Source organism: Nerophis ophidion, linkage group LG07 (assembly GCF_033978795.1).
Source record: "Nerophis ophidion isolate RoL-2023_Sa linkage group LG07, RoL_Noph_v1.0, whole genome shotgun sequence".
Classification (NCBI taxonomy): Eukaryota; Metazoa; Chordata; class Actinopteri; order Syngnathiformes; family Syngnathidae; genus Nerophis; species Nerophis ophidion.
In genome coordinates this window covers 16,175,540-16,196,534 of record NC_084617.1, presented here as the reverse complement: position 1 = coordinate 16,196,534, position 20,995 = coordinate 16,175,540, and the positions used below count along the sequence as shown (strand labels likewise).

Here is a 20,995-nt window from a genome sequence, read left to right as displayed (position 1 = left end):
GGCGCCAGCGCCCCCCGCGTCCCCTAAAGGGAATAAGCGGTAGGAAATGGATGGATGGATAGAAATTAAATAGGGTCCTCTGTCCCAAAGGGACATCAGTCCTTAAGAAAGATTTCTACACATAGAAGTAATCATCAACTTAAAGTGCCCTCTTTGGGGATTGTAATAGAGATCCATCTGGATTCATGAACTTCCATCCATCCATTTTCTACCGCTTATTCCCTTTGGGGTCGCGGGGGGCGCTGGCGCCTATCTCAGCTACAATCGGGCGGAAGGCGGGGTACATCCTGGACAAGTCGCCACCTCATCGCAGGGATTCATGAACTTAATTCTAAAAATTTCTTAACAAAAAAATAAATCTTTAACATCAATATTTATGGAACATGTCCACAAAAAATCTAGCTGTCAACACTGAATATTGCATTGTTGCATTTCTTTTCACAGTTTATGAACCTACATTCATATTGGGTTGAATTAAGTATTATTCAATAAATATATTTATAAAGGATTTTTGAATTGTTGCTATTTTTAGAATGTTTTAAAAAAATCTCACGTACCCCTTGGCATACCTTCAAGTACCCCTAGGGGTACGCGTACCCCCATTTGAGAAACACTGCTATAGCATACACTAGGGTTGTCCCTGGTACCGCCACCAAAATGTATTTTGATATTTTTTGATAATTTTCTAAATAAAGTGGACCGCAAAAAAATTACTTTTTGGTTATAGTCTAACAGAAAATCTTATGATACATTAAACAAATGTTTCTTATTGCAATCAAATAATAATGTGGCAGACCATGTAGATAAAGCCTCTTGTGGAGGGCAATATTTGGTTCCCAGGCCTTGAGATTGACTTCTGTGATTTATTAGGTTACTTGAATATTGGCATCATGTTTCTCAAGTGAAACCACGCCTGTTGATTTAAGTACCTCTCCCAGGTTTGATTGATTGAAACTTTTATTAGTAGATTGCACAGTACAGTACATATTCCGTACAATTGACCTAGGGCTGGGCGTTATCGCCTTTTTTTAATATCTCGATATTTTTAGGCCATATAGCGATACACGATATATATCTCGATATTTTGCCTTAGGCTTTAATGAACGCTTGATACATATAGTTACAGCAGTATGATGATTCTTTGTGTCCACATTAAAACATTCTTGTTCATACCGCATTAATATATGCTCATTTTAAACTTTCATGCAGAGAAGGAAATCACAACTAAGTCAATTGACCAAAACTGTATTTATTAAACAGTTATTAGCAGGTGACTTTTCAAATGATGCTACATACTAGCAGTAATGCTACTTTTGGTAGCGACGCTTGTACCCCACACTTGACAAATTAAAGTTGTCTATTCGACACCTTCCCGCTTGAAGCCGAACCACCGCCAGACGATGGACTCCCTGCTGTTCTTCTTGGGAGGGCGTATACGTATGTGACGTATGAGGTGACAGTATGTGACGTGTGTAAGTGTGCTTGCTGTCTGTGAGAAGGAAACACAAGAAGGAGTGGGAAGAACCTTTAGTGTAATGCCCGCAGTTAAAAGCAACTGCGTGAGAACGTATACTCAAATATCACGATATAGTCATTTTCTATATCGCACCGAGACAAACCCACGATATATTTCGTATATCGCTATATTGCCCAGCCCTAAATTGACCACTAAATGGTAACACCCGAATACGTTTTTCAACTTGTTTAAGTCGGGGTCCACGTTAATTCATAAATGAAGGTCATACATTAAGTGATGTTGTCACAACTATGGATCATGTTTTGTTTTGTCATGTTATGTTTTTGATTTTGGACAATCAGTCACGTTTTGCACTTCCTGGTTTTGTTTGTTTCCATACCAACCTCATTAGTTTTATCCTAGTCACGCCCCTGCTCTCAGTCCCGCACCTGTTCCTAATTATCACAGCCACTACTTAAATCATTTTCTTTCTGTCCATCAGTCTGGGATTTTTGCATTCTGCTTCATGCCACATTTCTATCACAAACCTCCACGCCTTGCCACGCTGCTAAACATTTGGACCACGCCACGTAAGATCCATGTATTCTTTCACCTAAGTGCGTTTTTTTTTTGGTTTATTGTTAGCATCTTTTGTTCATTTATAGATAGCCATGCCATTGTGCTGTTTTTGTTAACGTTTTAGCATATATTATTATCCGCCATCGAGCGTGCTTTTTGTTTTGCCTTTTGTATGTAAGTACATTTTTATTTGGCTGTGATAATTAGGAACAGGTGCGGGACTGAGGGCAGGGGCGTGACTAGGATAAAACTAATGAGGTTGGCATGGAAACAAACAAAACCAGGAAGTGCAAAACGTGACTGATTGTTCAAAATCAAAAACATAACATGACAAAACAAAACATGATCCATAGATGTGACAGAGCCCCCCCGTTAAAAACAGCTCCCAGATGTCCAAAATCAAAAACATAACATGACAAAACAAAACATGATCCATAAGTGTGACGGATGTATTATTTTGGATTGAAATGTTTTAATGTCATTCAGTAAAATTAACAGTTTGATTTGAGCAGACTTTTTGCACACCATATGAACTTTACATGGAATATAGGATGGTGCAATGTGGTCATTAAATCTTTCCAAAGTTCATTAGACAAGCATCTCGTTAAAGATTTAGTGCTCCAGGTGAGGCTTGAACTCACAACCTCGGCATTGCTCTGCAGGCTGCTGTCTTATAAGTACCGCGCGCTAACCGATTGCGCCACTGGAGCTGCTGACACTCTTGATTTATGTATTTCTTTGTTAAAGTACTTTGTGGCGTCCTTGATGTGAGTCAGTGGGTGCGAGCGGCACGCACAAATTTGATAGCAGCTTATTAAACAAGTCAACCTTTAAATTACAGCAGACTGGCCTTGCATGCATGGCTAACTCCCTGCTAAAAAAACAAGCACAGCAACAAGGGAGGGCAGCACGCTCTTGACTGTCCCTCATGTCCATTCTCGCAGAATGACCTGATCTAACGCCAATTATTCTTTTTTTTTTTCAAACTCTAGCTTGATGTTTGCCTCATTTCACATGATGTTAACGACTTTTATTGTTTGTGCGTGATCGCATTGATTGATTGATTGATACTTTTATTAGTAGATTGCACAGTACAGTACATATTCCGTACAATTGACCACTAAATGGTAACACCCAAATAAGTTTTTCAACTTGTTTAAGTCGGGGTCCACGTTAATCAATTCATGGTACAAATATATACTATCAACATAATACAGTCATCACACAGGTTAATCATCATAGTATGTACATTGAATTATTTACATTATTTACAATCCGGGGGGCGGGATGAGGAGCTTTGGTTGATATCTGAACTTCAGTCATCAACAATTGCATCAACAGAGAAATGTTGACATTGAAAAAGTGTAGGTCTTATTTAGTAGGATATGTACAGCCAGCAGAGAACATAGTCAGTTCACATAGCATAAGAACAAGTATATACATTAGAAGTACATTTGAGTTGTTTATAATCCGGGGAGATGGGATGTGAATGGAGGAGGGTATTAGTAAAGTGTTGAAGTTGCCTGGAGGTGTTCTTTTAGAGCGGTTTTGAAGGAATATAGAGATGCACTTACTTTTATACCTGTTGGGAGTGCATTCCACATTGATGTGGCATAGAAAGAGAATGAGCATGTCTCGTGTTTTAGCGCAGGGGGAGGGCAATGAAGCTAAATTGTGACGTCTGTCACATTGTTTTTGTCTTTCCTCTTGCTGATTGCACTCAATGTTGTGTCGGTTTGAACAAGTTGTGGGAAAGTTTTATTATTAATGCCATAATTTAAGCACAAGTATTGAGAGAATAACAATATTTACCTACATTAACATCACCATGTTCTGACATTGGAATGATGCATTAACTTGATTCTATTCTAATAAGTAAACTTGGAATGTTTACATCAGTTCCTATTGGTGTGGAGTAAGATATGAATGGCCATACAAACAAACAATATTTTCCATAGCTATGTTTTTGAAACATTGGTCCAGGGCCGGGTTTCACGGTGGCAGAGGGGTTAGTGCGTCTGCCTCACAATACGAAGTTCCTGCGGTCCTGGGTTCAAATCCAGGCCCGGGATCTTTCTGTGTGGAGTTTGCATGTTCTCCCCGTGAATGCGTGGGTTCCCTCCGGGTACTCCGGCTTCCTCCCACTTCCAAAGACATGCACCTAGCGTCTAACAATCTGTGTGAAACCTTTCAATCCGGTTTCAGGGCAAATCACTCGACGGAGACAGCCCTCGCAAAAATAACTAATGATCTATTGCTAACGATGGATTCTGATGCGTCATCTATGTTGCTGCTCCTCGATCTTAGCGCTGCTTTCGATACTGTCGATCATAATATTTTATTAGAACGTATCAAAACACGAATTGGTATGTCAGACTTAGCCCTGTCTTGGTTTAACTCTTATCTTACTGATAGGATGCAGTGTGTCTCCCATAACAATGTGACCTCGGACTACGTTAAGGTAACGTGTGGAGTTCCCCAGGGTTCGGTCCTTGGCCCTGCACTCTTCAGCATCTACATGCTGCCGCTAGGTGACATCATACGCAAATACGGTGTTAGCTTTCACTGTTATGCTGATGACACCCAACTCTACATGCCCCTAAAGCTGACCAACACGCCGGATTGTAGTCAGCTGGAGGCGTGTCTTAATGAAATTAAACAATGGATGTCCGCTAACTTTTTGCAACTCAACGCCAAAAAAACGGAAATGCTGATTATCGGTCCTGCTAGACACCGACCTCTATTTAATAATACAACTCTAACATTTGACAACCAAACAATTAAACAAGGCGACACGGTAAAGAATCTGGGTATTATCTTCGACCCAACTCTCTCCTTTGAGGCACACATTAAAAGCGTTACTAAAACGGCCTTCTTTCATCTCCGCAATATCGCTAAAATTCGCTCCATTCTGTCCACTAAAGACGCTGAGATCATTATCCATGCATTTGTTACGTCTCGCCTCGACTACTGTAACGTATTATTTTCGGGTCTCCCCATGTCTAGCATTAAAAGATTACAGTTGGTACAAAATGCGGCTGCTAGACTTTTGACAAGAACAAGAAAGTTTGATCACATTACGCCTGTACTGGCTCACCTGCACTGGCTTCCTGTGCACTTAAGATGTGACTTTAAGGTTTTACTACTTACGTATAAAATACTACACGGTCTAGCTCCATCCTATCTTGCCGATTGTATTGTACCATATGTCCCGGCAAGAAATCTGCGTTCAAAGGACTCCGGCTTATTAGTGATTCCCAAAGCCCAAAAAAAGTCTGCGGGCTGTAGAGCTTTTTCATTTCGGGCTCCAGTACTCTGGAATGCCCTCCCGGTAACAGTTCGAGATGCTACCTCAGTAGAAGCATTTAAGTCTCACCTTAAAACTCATTTGTATACTCTAGCCTTTAAATAGACTCCCTTTTTAGACCAGTTGATCTGCCGTTTCTTTTCTTTTTCTTCTATGTCCCAGTCTCCTTTGTGGAGGGAGTCCGGTCCGATCCGGTGGCCATGTACTGCTCGCCTGTGTATCGGCTGGGGACATCTCTGCGCTGCTGATCAGCCTCCGCTTGGGATGGTTTCCTGCTGGCTCCGCTGTGAACGGGACTCTCGCTGCTGTGTTGGATCCGCTTTGGACTGGACTCTCGCGACTGTGTTGGATCCATTATGGATTGATCTTTCACAGTATCATGTTCTCATATGTTCTCATAGTCATCAGTATCATCAGTATCACAGTATCATGTTCTCATAGTCATCATTGTCACCGACGTCCCACTGGGTCATTATTGTCACCGATGTCCCGCTGGGTGTGAGTTTTCCTTGCCCTTATGTGGGCCTACCGAGGATGTCGTAGTGGTTTGTGCAGCCCTTTGAGACACTAGTGATTTAGGGCTATATAAGTAAACATTGATTGATTGATTGATAGGTTGATTGGCAACACTAAATTGGCCCTAGTGTGTGAATGTTGTCTGTTTATCTGTGTTGGCCCTGCGATGAGGTGGCGACTTGTCCAGGGTGTACCCCGCCTTCCGCCCGCTTGTAGCTGAGATAGGCGCCAGCGACCCCGAAAAGGGAATAAGCGGTAGAAAATGGATGGATGGTCCAGGGCCCATTGTTGGGCCAAAAGTGCCTCCTTCAGGGCCTCCAAAAATATCTGTTTCCCAGCTGTGGTTCAAATTAGCCTTAGCAGTACTCAGTTGTAATACACTTTTCCTCCACTTGTGGCAGTAATGACAATATTTACCAAACAGACGAAGTCAGGAGCTAAAGTCATAGAGAAGTTTCTGAAGCAAAAAAAGAATGACTGAAGTGGTGAATCTGTATTTTCCATCCATCCATTTACTACCGCCTATTCCCTTTGGGGCCGCAGGGGGCGCTGGTGCCTATCTCAGCTACAATCGGGCGGAAGGCGGTGTACACCCTGGACAAGTCGCCACCTCATCGCAGAGCTGTATTTTCATTCAACTTAATCCTATTGACAGTTTAGTTAAGAAACGTGTTGTTAGTTTAATTTATGTATTTTAGCACACCATAACAGTATGTAAAGTTATTTTTCATCCGCCATTTATGAGTCCCTTCTTATGCAGTATATTTGAGTCGTATTTATTTTTGTAATCAGCCTGACCTAAGCCTAAAATGGTTGCGGTAACTGAATAATAATGTTTGTGATTAACACAAAGTTCCATATCGTTTGACAAGGTGGTAAACTGTAAGTAGGTTATATATAATTATTGAATGTGACTCAAATCAAAAGTAAGAATACTGAGTCCGTGTTGATATATGAGTGACCCCCGGATTCGTCTGTAATGAAAAGGTTGGGCCTTGAGGTCAAAAATGTTCAAAACCCCTGTGTTAGACCAATACCCACTGTTCAGAATAATCAGAATCATTTCTTAAAGTGCAAAAATGATGACTAAGGTGGTAAAGTTCTATTTTCATTTGCACTTAAATTTTATGGACAGTTTATTTAAGAACTACCATATTTTTCGGAGTATAAGTTGCTCCGGTGTATAAGTCGCACCTGCCGAAAATGCATAATAAAGAAGGAAAAAAACATATATAAGTCGCACTGGAGTATAAGTCGCATTTTTGGGGGAAATTTATTTGATAAAACCCAACACCAAGAATAGACATTTGAAAGGCAATTTAAAATAAATAAAGAATAGTGAACAACAGGCTGAATAAGTGTACGTTATATGAGGCATAAATAACCAACTGACAAGGTGCCTGGTATGTTAACGTAACATATTATGGTAAGAGTCATTCAAATAACTATAACATATAGAACATGCTATACGTTTCCCAAACAATCTGTCACTCCTATTTGCTAAATCCGATGAAATCTTATACGTCTAGTGTCTTACGTGAATGATTTAAATAATATTATTTGGTATTTTACGGTAATGTGTTAATAATTAAACACATAAGTCGCTCCTGAGTATAAATCGCACCCCCGGCCAAACTATTAAAAAAAACAGCGACTTATAGTCAGAAAAATACAGTATACATATTATTATTATTAGTTTACAGTTTGTTTTATTTTAATTTGTTTTTCATCAGTTTTAGGAGTCCCTTCTTTTGCAGTATACTTACTTTTGTAATCAGCCTGATTTAGGCCTGAAGTTTATGTGTTAAATATATGATAATCTTTATTAACGCATGATTTCATATCATTTGGCAAGGTTGTAAATAGGCCTGCAACTAACGACTAATTTGCTAGTCGACTAGTCTGATTATACAGTGGACACATATTTAATGGCTCTAATTTTTGCATTGACTTTTGAGTGCAGCTTCAGTTATTTTAGACATACGGACATACGAACAACAAGTATTTATTTATATTTTATACAAAAGGCTAAAAATAAAAAAATTAAAATAATTAGCCTTTTTTATGTATAAAAATAAGTTGAAATAGCAGCAATAAAAAAACTAAATCACAAAATCTCAATCAATCAATCAATGTTTATTTATACAGCCCTAAATCACAAGTGTCTCAAAGGGCTGCACAAACCACAACGACATCCTCGGTACAGAGCCCACATAAGGGCAAGGAAATACTCACACCCATCCAACTCCCTCAAAAAGAAAACAAGCTTTTTTGTGATGATGTTTAAAATGCTGCACACTGATACACTGACTATTGATTATAGTTTTAGCATTCTAGACCAGAGCTGGGCAATATAAGGCCCGGGGGCCACATGTGGCCTTTAAGCTTTTCAATCAAATAATTGCTTTAGATCTTTAAAATGAAAAGTGTAGCGGCCATTATGATGTGCAGTCATGTTTTTAATGACTGCAAGTCTTCAACTATACAAAGTATTTCAATGGTTGGAATCTGCGCTGGTCCTGCGATGAAGTGGCGACTCGTCCAGGGTGTACCCCGCCTTCCGCCCGATTGTAGCTGAGATAGGCGCTAGCGCCCCCCGCGACCCCAAAAAAGGGAATAAGCGGTAGAAAATGGATGGATGGAATCTGCGCTTTCGCATAATATACTAGTTAATATGGTCATCTAATTAGTTACTATGGTAATCTGATTAGTTGCTATGGTAATGTAAATCACAGCACCTCAGATGAGGCACCAAGCAGTGTGGGTGGGGAGCGATTCCACATAGTGTTTCCAGAGCCTGAAATGTGGGTGTCAGGGACAGAGGCGGAAGGAGATTTTTACAACATAGTTCTAAAACTTAGTGATGAATCAGATTGTAGGCTTTATTTTTTGTTTTTTCGTGTTCATATTTCGCTGTTTGTTGCATTTTTGTTGCGTTTCACTTGATTGTAAAATATGTGGATGGATGGGGGGGTAACGTTAATATGTTGTCAATATTCAGTGTTTTATCCTTCATAGGTAATATTGCTAAAACCCACATTCTTTGTTTTCATGTACATTATGAGTGTCTCATTCAGTAAAAAAAATTAAAATTGCATTCCTTTGTTAAGTGTTTAGCATTCAATCAAACATTATTGCGAGGTTTTGTATTAGCGTTCCTAAAAATAGATATACCGGCCCCCAGAGACATTTTTTTCTCTAAATTTCAATTTAAATTTGGCTCCCAAGTCTAAATAATTGCCTACGCCTATTCTAGACTCATTGTATAGAGTTGTAGCATTGATTATACCTAACATTATAGCTATTTTATGGATTGTATGTTTAATCTTAATATACCTCTGCATTGGTTTCTTACATCTGTCCCTGTGTGTGTGTGTTTGTGTGTGTGGGTTTGCGTTTGTTATTGTGGCTTTTTTAGTGCATTGCAAATTGGAGCTGCTTTAAAAAGTACTTGAATTGATTCAGACAAAGTTTAGCTGGTTGACTTTGGATAAAGTGATTGTTAAAGTTATTTTTCCACAGAACTTCGTCTCACATTTGTACGCTAGCTAGCAAGGTACAAGCTAACACTCTTACCGAGGTTGAGTCCGTATCTTCCCTCTGGCTTTAAATGTTTGTGTATCGCATATGTACTGTCATTACAAAAACAAGGTCCGCTTTGCAAAATGAGCAAGGTAATCATGTTTTTAACAAGAATAGGAGGAAATGTTCTCACACTGGCGATGTTTTTGCAAGGGGCGACACAGACCCGCTTCCGGCCGGAAAAACACGAGTGATGACGTCACGGCAAATTTTATTGTTGACAATTGTCGACAATGTCGATTAATTGTTGCAGCCTTAGATGTAAACTGTAATAATTAGTAATTCAGTGTAAATATTGGAATGGGCCCTTTTTCCCCTCTGTAGTGGAAAAGGTAAAATATTTGATGGAAATTAAAAATCTGAAAATGTATTTATTTGCAATTATTGTAATTATTTGTTTTAAAAAAAATGCCATTATTCATTTACTATTTTATCATTTATTTGTATTTAGTTATTAACTGCTCAGGCAATGTTAACTGCTGCTAATATATAAAAAAAACAACAATCACGTTGTTTTCACAACACTTTTTTTGTTTTCCAACACCCTCCATCCATCCATCCATTTACTACCGCTTGTCCGTGTCGGGATCGCGGGGGGTTGCTGGAGCCTATCTCAGCTGCATTCAGGCGGAAGGCGGTGTACACCGTGGACAAGTCGCCACCTCATGGCAGTTCTCCCAACACATACTCTCCAAATCACTGCCTATTTTCTCCGTATTTGCCTCCTGGCCTTTATTATTGGTGCTGTATCACCCCGTGTGAAGGACCATTTGTCGTCTGAGGTCACTTAGTGGCCCAAAGCCTCCATAGTGAAGATTAACGATAGCTTAGCACATGAAACGCCTCTGACTAGTTTCAGTTTTGTAATTTCTTACGACAGCGTCCTAAAAATACACGTTTGTAGACCTGAGCCGATCCTGTCGCATGCTGTCAGACTGCAGAAACTATGACTCACATCTTATTTCATCCCACGTTTGTATGTGTGTCACAGAGGTACAGAGGTGGGTAGAAAAGCCAAAAAATGTACTCAGATAAGAATATAGTTACTTTAAACCAGTGGTCACCAACCTTTTCGAGCCCAAGATCCCTGGTCTCAGCCAAAAAACCAAAGCAAGATCTACCCCTGCGTCAACTAGGTTTTTTACAGTATGTGTGTATTATGTGTGTATACATATATATATATATATATATAAGTATATATATATGTATATATATATATATATATATATATATATATATATATATATATGTATATATATATATATATATATAAAAAAAGGGACAGGCGGTAGAAAATAGATGGATGGATATACATATATATATATACATACAAATATATATACAGTATACACACATATATATATATATATATATATATATATATATATATATATATATATATATATATATATATATATATATAGAGAGAGAGAGAGAGAGAGATATATGTCTTAATTGGATTATCGATACCGTGGTAGAGCGCAATATGAATGTGTGGGGAAAAATCGCAAGACTACTTCATCACTACAGAACTGTTTCATGAGGGGTTCCCTCAATCGTCAGGAGATTTTAATGGAAGCATTCACATACAATGGTTTATATAGGGCACAGAGTGGGTAGGTACAGGCAGGCGTAGGGTGTGGTGATTGGCTCATGTGTTACCCAGGAGGTGTTTCCTTCTGTGACGGCATGCTGATATGATTTCACTGCACTTGTTGAGGGATGACAGTTCTGGGTGGTATATAATAAACAGTTTCTCTTTTAAGCATAGGTTGCATCTTTTATTACCACAAGCACATTTGGAACCTCAAAGACAATAATGTTTCCTCCACACGTACATATATATATATATATATATATATATATATATATATATATATATATATATATATATATATATTAAGGGTGTGGGAAAAATCAATTCGAATACGATTCGCAATTCTCACATTGTGCGATTGAGAATCGATCTCATTTTTTTTTAAATCGATTTTTTTTTGTTTTTTGTCAATCCAACAAACCAATACACAGCAATACCATAACAATGCAATCCAATTCCAAAACCAAACCTGACACTCAGAACTGCAATAAACAGAGCAATTTAGAGGAGACACAAACACGACACAGAACAAACCAAAAGTAGTGAAACAAAAATGAATATTATCAACAACAGTATCAATATTAGTTATGATTTCAGCATAGCAGTGATTAAAAATCCCTCATTGACATTATCATTAGACATTTATAAAAAAAAAAAAAGAAAAATAGTGTCACAGTGGCTTACACTTGCATCGCATCTCATAAGCTTGACAACACACTGTGTCCACTGTTTTCACAAAGATAGAATAAGTCATATTTTGGATTCGTTTAATAGTTAAACCAAATGTACATTATTGCAATCAGTTGATAAAACATTGTCCTTTACAATTATAAAAGCTTTTTCTTTTTTAAATCTACTACTATGCTAGCATGTCAGCAGACTGGAGTAGATCCTGCTGAACACAAAATCGTTTTAAATCGGAAAAATATCGTTTTTGAATCGAGAATCGTGTTGCATCGAAAAAATCGATATATTATCAAATCGCGACCCAAGAATCGATATTGAATTGAATCGTGGGACACCCAAAGATTCGCAGCCCTAATATATGTATATATATATTTTTTGTTTTTATTTTTAATTTTTATTTTATTTATTTATTTTTTGGTCGTTATTATTAGATGATTTAGCGGATTCCCCAATTTTTGCTGGTGTTTTTTGTTTTGTTTGTTTTTTGTAATGTGCCTTGGGCCAATGACAAACTTGTCACATGCCACAAATGGCCCCTGTGCCACAGTTTGGGCACTCTTGGTGTAGAAGAAAACTGTTTTTGGCCACAATAGTCTTAGTACCGTCATATATTTATTCATCATAACAATAAATGTTTTGTACATTTCAGAAAAAGATTGTTTTACAGCAGAAAGTAAATTAGCAGGTCGATGAATAAGTCAGGAGAGACAATAATGTCCACACAGTGTGACATTGCTGTCAGCCATTAAAATGAATGAGTAGATAAATTACACATGTCTTTGGAGACTGAGACCAAAGTGTCTCAACATTGTGTGGTTTGGGAAAGGCAAGAAAATTAAAACAAGGATGCCTGCTTGCCAAATAGGGACGTATATTTATGTTTTCACTAAGCAGGTTAATACAGTTTTCACTTAGTGTAACTACAGTTATCTTCCATATACATATCTATGTTGTGTGCGCTAACATTCAAAAACCGAAGGAGAAGCATTTTATACGTAACTCATATGGAAACGGGGTTTGTAAAAGGAACTTTGCATTAAACCTACTCTGACAAGTACAATTTATCCAAACAGTTACCAAAATAAATATGACTGAGTAAACATAGCGCATACATGATACTGTACACTACGGCTGTGAATCTTTGGGCACCGCATGATTTAAATTAGATTCTAGGGAGTAATGATTCGATTCACAATCAATTCTCGATTAAAAACGATTCTCCATTCAAAATTAATACTTTTTGGGTGCCAGTTATTTTATTAGCTGCATTTCTTCATAAAATGGATAACTCTCTGATATTTTTTTTAAATACGACTCAAAAGAAAACTGGTATTGTTTAACAAAATTCTACCCAAACTATTGATAAAGTCAAATACAAATAAAGCAACAAGAGACGTCTGTGGAGGACATTTGTAAAAAAAAATATATATGTATTTTTGATTTTTTTTAATCGATTATGGATCGTTACAAATAAGAATCATGATTCATTTAAAAATCGATGCGTAAAAAAATCACCAGAAAATGTCTGGTGGTTGGGGGCAGTGTGTGAGTTCAGCGTCCATCAGCCGTGGATGTTGTTAACCTCTATTTTTATAGATAGTGTGTCGAATGAGAACAGAATCTACATGTAGAGTTGGCAAGTGATGATCTGCTAGGCTGATCCACGGTTCTGCAGGGATTTCAACCCCTCCCCACTCCATTGACTGGCATGTTAATTAGTCATGGAAAATGGTTCGCATTACATGCTTAGCCCGTACTAGTCAGTAATCCTACGCCCTTGGCTGGGAGAAAGTAATTGACTGGATAGAAGTGTGCGTAACCCTCACTTTATTTACACACTCTTGCATACTGTAATCTTATCTCTGTTTGTGGATGCATAAAGGAGTTCATGCATTTAGTCATTATCATTATTTTATTTATTGATTGACAGCATAAGGAGGTGGTTGTTTTTTTGGGAACTTACTTAGTTCTCAAGGTTGGTTCCAGAGTCTGCCCTGTGGTGCAGTAACATACAGGAATCAGTAGTTGAACAGTCATTAAGGTGAGGCTCAAAGATTGGCTCAAAGTCTACAAGATGTCTTCTTGGTTGAGTATTAGCTCGGTACTAGTGCTATCCTATATTATCAAAGATTGTGTTGATTATTAGTTTATGACAACGTTGTCATGAGGTTTACGCATGCTAACTGATGAAAACACCTAAACTACCGGTCGTAGAGGAAGTAATGACTTATTTGCTCCAGGTGAGGTTTGAACTCACAACCTCGGCATCACTCTGCAGGTTACTGTCTTATAAGTACCGCGCGCTAACCCATTGCGCCACTGGAGCTCATACCTAGAATAAAGGAGTTCATGCATTTAGTCATTATCATTCTTTTATTTATTTAATGACAGCATAAGGAGGTGGTTATTTTTTTTTGGATCTTACTTAGTTCTCAAGGTTGGTTTCAGAGTCTGCCCTGTGATGCAGTAACATACAGGAATCAGTAATTGAACAGTCATTAAGGTGAGGCTCAACGTCTACAATATTATGTTTTCTTGGTTGAGTATTACCTCAGTACTAGTTCTATCCTATATTATCAAAGATTGTGTTGATTATTAGTTTATGACAACGTTGTCATGAGGTTTACGCATGCTAACTGATGAAAACACCTAAACTACCGGTCATTGAGGAAGTAAATGACTTAATTGCTCCAGGTGAGGTTTGAACTCACAACCTCGGCATCACTCTGCAGGTTACTGTCTTATAAGTACCGCGCGCTAACCGATCGCGCCACTGGAGCTCATACCTAGAATAAAGGAGTTCATGCATTTTCATTATCATTCTTTTATTTATTTAATGACAGCATAAGGAGGTGGTTGTTTTTTTTTTGGATCTTACTTAGTTCTCAAGGTTGGTTTCAGAGTCTGCCCTGTGATGCAGTAACATACAGGAATCAGTAGTTGAACAGTCATTAAGGTGAGGCTCAACGTCTACAATATGTTTTCTTTGTTGAGTATTACCTCAGTACTAGTTCTATCCTATATTATCAAAGATTGTGTTGATTATTAGTTTATGACAACGTTGTCATGAGGTTTACGCATGCTAACTGATGAAAACACCTAAACTACCGGTCATTGAGGAAGTAAATGACTTAATTGCTCCAGGTGAGGTTTGAACTCACAACCTCGGCATCACTCTGCAGGTTACTGTCTTATAAGTACCGCGCGCTAACCGATCGCGCCACTGGAGCTCATACCTAGAATAAAGGAGTTCATGCATTTTCATTATCATTCTTTTATTTATTTAATGACAGCATAAGGAGGTGGTTGTTTTTTTTTTGGATCTTACTTAGTTCTCAAGGTTGGTTTCAGAGTCTGCCCTGTGATGCAGTAACATACAGGAATCAGTAGTTGAACAGTCATTAAGGTGAGGCTCAACGTCTACAATATGTTTTCTTTGTTGAGTATTACCTCAGTACTAGTTCTATCCTATATTATCAAAGATTGTGTTGATTATTAGTTTATGACAACGTTGTCATGAGGTTTACGCATGCTAACTGATGAAAACACCTAAACTACCGGTCATTGAGGAAGTAAATGACTTGATTTCTCCAGGTGAGGTTTGAACTCACAACCTCAGCATCACTCTGCAGGTTACTGTCTTATAAGTACCGCGCGCTAACCGATTGCGCCACTGGAGCTCATACCTAGAATAAAGGAGTTCATGCATTTAGTCATTATCATTCTTTTATTTATTGATTGACAGCATAAGGAGGTGGTTGTTTTTTTGCATCTTACTTAGTTCTCAAGGTTGGTTGCAGAGTCTGCCCTGTGATGCAGTAACATACAGGAATCAGTAGTTGAACAGTCATTAAGGTGATGCTCAAAGATTGGTTCAAAGTCTACAAGATGTCTTCTTGGTTGAGTATTTGCTCAGTACTAGTGCTATCCTATCTATCAAAGATTGTGTTGATTATTAGTTTATGACAACGTTGTCATGAGGTTTACGCATGCTAACTGATGAAAAAACCTAAACTACCGATCATTGAGGAAGTAAATGACTTAATTGCTCCAGGTGAGGTTTGAACTCACAACCTCGGCATCACTCTGCAGGTTACTGTCTTATAAGTACCGCGCGCTAACCGATCGCGCCACTGGAGCTCATACCTAGAATAAAGGAGTTCATGCATTTAGTCATTATCATTCTTTTATTTATTGATTGACAGCATAAGGAGGGGGTTGTTTTTTTTGGATCTTACTTAGTTCTCAAGGTTGGTTTCAGAGTCTGCCCTGTGATGCAGTAACATACAGGAATCAGTAGTTGAACAGTAATTAAGGTGCGGCTCAAAGTGTAACAGATGTCTTCTTGGTTGAGTATTAGCTCAGTACTAGTTCTATCCTATATTATCAAAGATTGTGTTGATTATTAGTTTATCACAACGTTGTCATGAGGTTTACGCATGCTAACTGATGAAAAAACCTAAACTACCGGTCATTGAGGAAGTAAATAACTTAATTGCTCCAGGTGAGGTTTGAACTCACAACCTCGGCATCACTCTGCAGGTTACTGTCTTATAAGTACCGCGCGCTAACCGATTGCGCCACTGGAGCTTATACCTAGAATAAAGGAGTTCATGCATTTAGTCATTATCATTCTTTTATTTATTGATTGACAGCATAAGGAGGTGGTTGTTTTTTTTTGGATCTTACTTAGTTCTCAAGGTTGGTTTCAGAGTCTGCCCTGTGATGCAGTAACATACAGGAATCAGTAGTTGAACAGTCATTAAGGTGAGGCTCAAATATTGGTTCAAAGTCTACAAGATGTTTTCTTGGTTGAGTATTAGCTCAGTACTAGTTCTATCCTATATTATCACTCACTAACTAATTTGCTTGGAGACCTAGAGATTTAATTATTCATTTACCAATCAGAGGTGGTCAGTCCATTGTACTGTACATAAACAATGAGATAGTGTCTGGTGTAATGCATTGTGGACATCAAACCTGTTGCAAAGATCATTTCATTAAAGTTTCAGTGTGCTATGTGAGGTTCAAACTTACAACCTCAAGCATCACTGCAGGTTACTGTCTTATAAATACACGCGCTAGATGACTGTGCCACTGGAGCTTTTTCCTTGCCTTTTTATATTGTTTTATCAAATTAATGCATCACGTTCCTGATATGACTCAGTAGCAGCAAATTTGGTGGCAACTTATTAAACAAATGCTAACTCATCTGCACAAAGACTAAATCCTTATTTTTTACATTTTTAAATTTTAGATTTGATGTACTACTCACAGATCACTGGAGCTTTTTCCTTGCCTTTTTTATTGTTTTATCAAATTAATGTGTCTTGTTCCTGATATGACTCTGTAGCAGCAAATTTGGTGGCAAGTTATTAAACAAGTGCTAACTCATCTGCACAAAGACTAAATCCTTATTTTTTTATGTACTACTCACAGATCACCATAAGAGTAAAAACCTGCTCTAGGTGAGGCTTGAACTCACAACCCAGCATCACTTTGCAGATTACTGTCTTATAAGTACTGCGCGCTAACCTATTGCACCACTGGAGCTTGCAGCAAGGACCTTGTCAGTTTGGTTTTCAATAATTATTATTTTTGAGAATAAATAGAAGAACGTTCATCTAGTTGGGACACAAATATTGGTTGAAATAGTAAATTTTATTGGTTGAGGTGTTGCTGGAACTTACAACAGCCCTCACTAATGCCTTGGCAAATTATTAAACGAAATGCAAACTCAAGAAAGCAGGTTAACTAAATATGACGCCAGCTCTTTTGAATCTTTTCACCAGAGATTGAATGTGCTTCCTTGGCTGTATCTTCTTGTCAAAAATGGGGATATACAGTATTTTGGATGGCAAATTTGTCACTTCAATCATTCCCATTGTATGCATGTGTGTATGTTGTTGTCTGCTTTCGCCGTTATTACAAACACTGGTTATAAGTACTGCAAGGCAATCAACTGCGCCATTGGAGCTTCTGTAGAAGGTTTTTATTAGATTCATTTTTTTTATAGAGATCCTTCCTGTATTTCAGACTGAAGGAATTATGTTTTTGTGTGTAGATAGTCGAAAGTTGAAGATCTGTCATTAGGTTGGTGTACAAAAATTGTGTTGATTAATAGTTTACTCCAATGTTCTCATTAGGTTTACAGATGCTCACTGATAAAAACACCTAAAGTACTTGTCATTGAGGAAGTAAAGGACTTAAATGCTCCAGGTGAGGTTTGAACTCACAACCTCAGCATCACTCTGCAGATTACTGTCTTATAAGTACCGCGCGCTAACCGATTGCGCCACTGGAGCTCATACTCAGAATTTTGTGTGTTAGTTTTAAGTAATCAATAATTTTGGGAGTAGATAGAAGATATTTCAGCAATGGGCTCAAATATTGGTTGAAATACTCCATTTTATTGGTCCAGATGAGGCTTGAAATCACAACAGCCCTCAAAAATGTATTGGCAACTTTTTAAACAGAATGCTAACTCATGTGGTCATAGATTTGACAGGTATTCCAGAAAGCAGGATAAGTGAATAACCTGAGTATGTAAAGCCAAAGATTGGTCAGGAACCATGGTAACTTCCTCCAAAGCCAGGACTTATTCCTTGAACAGTGCTTCAGGTGAAGCTTAAAGTCAGTATCACTTTACGGATTACTCACTTTTATGAACCTCACGCTAGCCAACTGCGCCACTGAGGCTTCTTTGTGGGATTTTTTTCGATCCTTTTTTTTTCAAAGATGGTTTTTGTATTTCTGATTGTAGCAATTCTGTTTTCCCAATCAATATTACGAAAGTTGAAGAACTGTCATTAAGTTAGAGTCCAAAGATTGCATTGATTATTAGTTTACTCCAATGTTGACATAAGATTTATGCATGCTAACTGATAAAAGTGTCTGAAGTACTCAATGAGGAGGTGAATAACATAAATGCTCCAGGTGAGGCTTGAACTCACAACCTCAGCATCACTTCGCAGGTTACTGTCTTATAAGTACTGCGCACTAACCTATTGCGCCACTGGAGCTGGAATATAGGCAGTTTGGTTTTACATTAAGGGATACATTTGCACTCAGAAAGAAGCACTTTCATCATATTGGGGCACACATATTAAAGTTAAAGTACCAATGATTGTCGCACACACACACATTAGGTGTGGCAAAAGTATTCTCTGCATTTGACCAATCACCCTTGATCACCCCCTGGGAGGTGAGGGGAGCAGTGGGCAGCAGCGGTGGCTGCGCCCGGGAATCATTTTTGGTGATTTAACCCCCGATTCCAAACCTTGATATTGGTTGAAATAGTAAATTTTATTGGTCCAGGTGAGGCTTGAACTCGCAACAGCCCTCACAAATACATTGGCAGCTTATTCAACAAAATGCTAACTCATCTGCTAAGAGACCTAAAATGGATTCCAGAAATCATGATAAGTGAATAACCTGTATATGTAAAGCCAAAGATGAGGGAATTTCAGGGTTCTCCGATTCAAAAAAGAGAGGTAAGTCAAAACCAGTCAGATACAATGGTAACTTCCTCCAAAACTAGGATTTAATCCTTGGACAGTACTCTAAATGAGGCTCAAACTCACAACCTCAACATCTACACCAGTGGGGCTTTTTGAGAAGGTTTCATTAGATACTATTTTTTCAAAGATCAATCCCTTATTTCACACTGGAGCAATTCTGTTTCCAAATCAATGTTTTTGTGCGTGGATAGTTGAAAGTTGAAGAACTGTCATTAATTTGGGGTACAAAGATTGTGTTGATGATTAGTTTATGACAACGTTGTCATGAGGTACCCGCATGCTAACTGATAAAAACACCTAAAGTACTGGTCATTGAGGAATTAAATGACTTAATTGCTCCAGGTGAGGTTTGAACTCACAACCTCAGCGAGTCACTGTCTTATAACCGATTGCACCACTAGAGCATGGACATGGTCAGTTTGGTTTTCAATAATGCATTAAATTGCAGGCAGATAGACGCACTTTCATCACATTGGGACACAAATATTGGTTTAAATAGTACATTTTGTTGGTCCAGGTGAGACTTGAACCCCCAACAACCCTCAAAAATGTATTGGTAACTTGTTAAACAAAATGCTTTAATTATGTTTTTGTGCTTGGATAGTCGAAAGTTGAAGAACTGTCTTTAAGTTGGGATACAAAGATTGTGTTGATTAGTTTATGAGAACGTTGTCATGAGATACAAGCATGCTAACTGATTAAAACACTTAAACTACTGGTCATTGAGGAATTAAATAACTTGATTGCTCCAGGTGAGATTTGAACTCACAACCTCGGCATCACTCTGCAGGTTACTGTCTTATAAGTACCGCACGTTAACCGATTGCGCTACTAGAGCATGGACATAGTCAGCTTGGTTTTCAATAATGCATAATATTGCACGCAGATAGAAGCACTTTCATCACATTGGGTCACAAATATTGTTTGAAATAGTAAATTTTATTGGTCCAGGTGAGACTTGAACTCCCAACAGCCCTCAAAAATGTATTGACAACTTGTTAAACAAAATGCTAACTCATGTGGTCATAGACCTGAGAGGTTTTCCAGAAATCATGACAAATTAATAACCTGAATATGTATAGCCAAAGATAAGGGAATTTCAGGGTTTTCCAATCCAAAAATGAGAGGTAAGTCAAAACCAGTCAGATGCAAAGGTAACTTCCTCCAAAACCAGGATTTAATCCTTGGACAGTACTCTAAATGAATCTTTTGATTGATTGATTGATACTTTTATTAGTAGATTGCACAGTTCAGTACATATTCCGTACAATTGACCACTAAATAGTAACACCCGAATAAGTTTTTCAACTTGTTTAAGTCAGGGTCCACGTTAATCAATTCATGGTAAGCTCAAACTCACAACCTCACCATCTGTGTCAGTGGAGCTTTTTGAGAAGGTTTCATTTGATACTTTTTTTTTCTAGAGATCATTCCCTTATTTCAGACTGGAGCAATTCTGTTTCCCCAATCAATGTTTTTGTGCGTGGATAGTCAAAAGTTGAAGAACTGTCATTAAGTTAGGGTACAAAGATTGTGTTGATTATTAGTTTATGACAACGTTGTCATGAGGTTTACGCATGCTAACTGATCAAAACACGCAAACTACCGGTCAATGAGGAAGTAAATTACTTATTTGCTCCAGGTGAGGTTTGAACTCACAACCTCGGCATCACTCTGCAGGTTACTGTCTTATAAGTACCGCGCGCTAACCGATTGCGCCACTGGAGCTCATACCTAGAATTTTGTGTTGA

The 20,995-nt window shown here is 38.2% G+C and overlaps 1 protein-coding gene and 11 non-coding genes across 12 annotated transcripts in view; 1 reads left to right on the top strand and 11 right to left on the bottom strand.

Moving 5' to 3' along the window:
• Positions 1 to 20,995, top strand: part of znf385c (zinc finger protein 385C) — a 393,452-nt gene that overhangs the window by 51,322 nt on the left and 321,135 nt on the right. The gene's annotated exons all lie outside the window — the stretch shown is intronic.
• On the bottom strand, positions 2,652 to 2,745 carry trnai-uau (transfer RNA isoleucine (anticodon UAU)). Its single transcript has 2 exons — positions 2,708 to 2,745; positions 2,652 to 2,687 (listed from the first exon to the last, which is right to left on the bottom strand). It is a non-coding gene; the product is annotated as a tRNA-Ile (tRNA).
• On the bottom strand, positions 13,957 to 14,050 carry trnai-uau (transfer RNA isoleucine (anticodon UAU)). The gene is made up of 2 exons: positions 14,013 to 14,050; positions 13,957 to 13,992 (listed from the first exon to the last, which is right to left on the bottom strand). It is a non-coding gene; the product is annotated as a tRNA-Ile (tRNA).
• trnai-uau (transfer RNA isoleucine (anticodon UAU)) lies at positions 14,411 to 14,504 on the bottom strand. Its single transcript has 2 exons — positions 14,467 to 14,504; positions 14,411 to 14,446 (listed from the first exon to the last, which is right to left on the bottom strand). It is a non-coding gene; the product is annotated as a tRNA-Ile (tRNA).
• Positions 14,861 to 14,954, bottom strand: trnai-uau (transfer RNA isoleucine (anticodon UAU)). Its single transcript has 2 exons — positions 14,917 to 14,954; positions 14,861 to 14,896 (listed from the first exon to the last, which is right to left on the bottom strand). It is a non-coding gene; the product is annotated as a tRNA-Ile (tRNA).
• Positions 15,311 to 15,404, bottom strand: trnai-uau (transfer RNA isoleucine (anticodon UAU)). Its single transcript has 2 exons — positions 15,367 to 15,404; positions 15,311 to 15,346 (listed from the first exon to the last, which is right to left on the bottom strand). It is a non-coding gene; the product is annotated as a tRNA-Ile (tRNA).
• On the bottom strand, positions 15,771 to 15,864 carry trnai-uau (transfer RNA isoleucine (anticodon UAU)). The gene is made up of 2 exons: positions 15,827 to 15,864; positions 15,771 to 15,806 (listed from the first exon to the last, which is right to left on the bottom strand). It is a non-coding gene; the product is annotated as a tRNA-Ile (tRNA).
• trnai-uau (transfer RNA isoleucine (anticodon UAU)) lies at positions 16,221 to 16,314 on the bottom strand. Its single transcript has 2 exons — positions 16,277 to 16,314; positions 16,221 to 16,256 (listed from the first exon to the last, which is right to left on the bottom strand). It is a non-coding gene; the product is annotated as a tRNA-Ile (tRNA).
• Positions 17,936 to 18,029, bottom strand: trnai-uau (transfer RNA isoleucine (anticodon UAU)). Its single transcript has 2 exons — positions 17,992 to 18,029; positions 17,936 to 17,971 (listed from the first exon to the last, which is right to left on the bottom strand). It is a non-coding gene; the product is annotated as a tRNA-Ile (tRNA).
• Positions 18,653 to 18,746, bottom strand: trnai-uau (transfer RNA isoleucine (anticodon UAU)). Its single transcript has 2 exons — positions 18,709 to 18,746; positions 18,653 to 18,688 (listed from the first exon to the last, which is right to left on the bottom strand). It is a non-coding gene; the product is annotated as a tRNA-Ile (tRNA).
• trnai-uau (transfer RNA isoleucine (anticodon UAU)) lies at positions 19,989 to 20,082 on the bottom strand. The gene is made up of 2 exons: positions 20,045 to 20,082; positions 19,989 to 20,024 (listed from the first exon to the last, which is right to left on the bottom strand). It is a non-coding gene; the product is annotated as a tRNA-Ile (tRNA).
• trnai-uau (transfer RNA isoleucine (anticodon UAU)) lies at positions 20,879 to 20,972 on the bottom strand. Its single transcript has 2 exons — positions 20,935 to 20,972; positions 20,879 to 20,914 (listed from the first exon to the last, which is right to left on the bottom strand). It is a non-coding gene; the product is annotated as a tRNA-Ile (tRNA).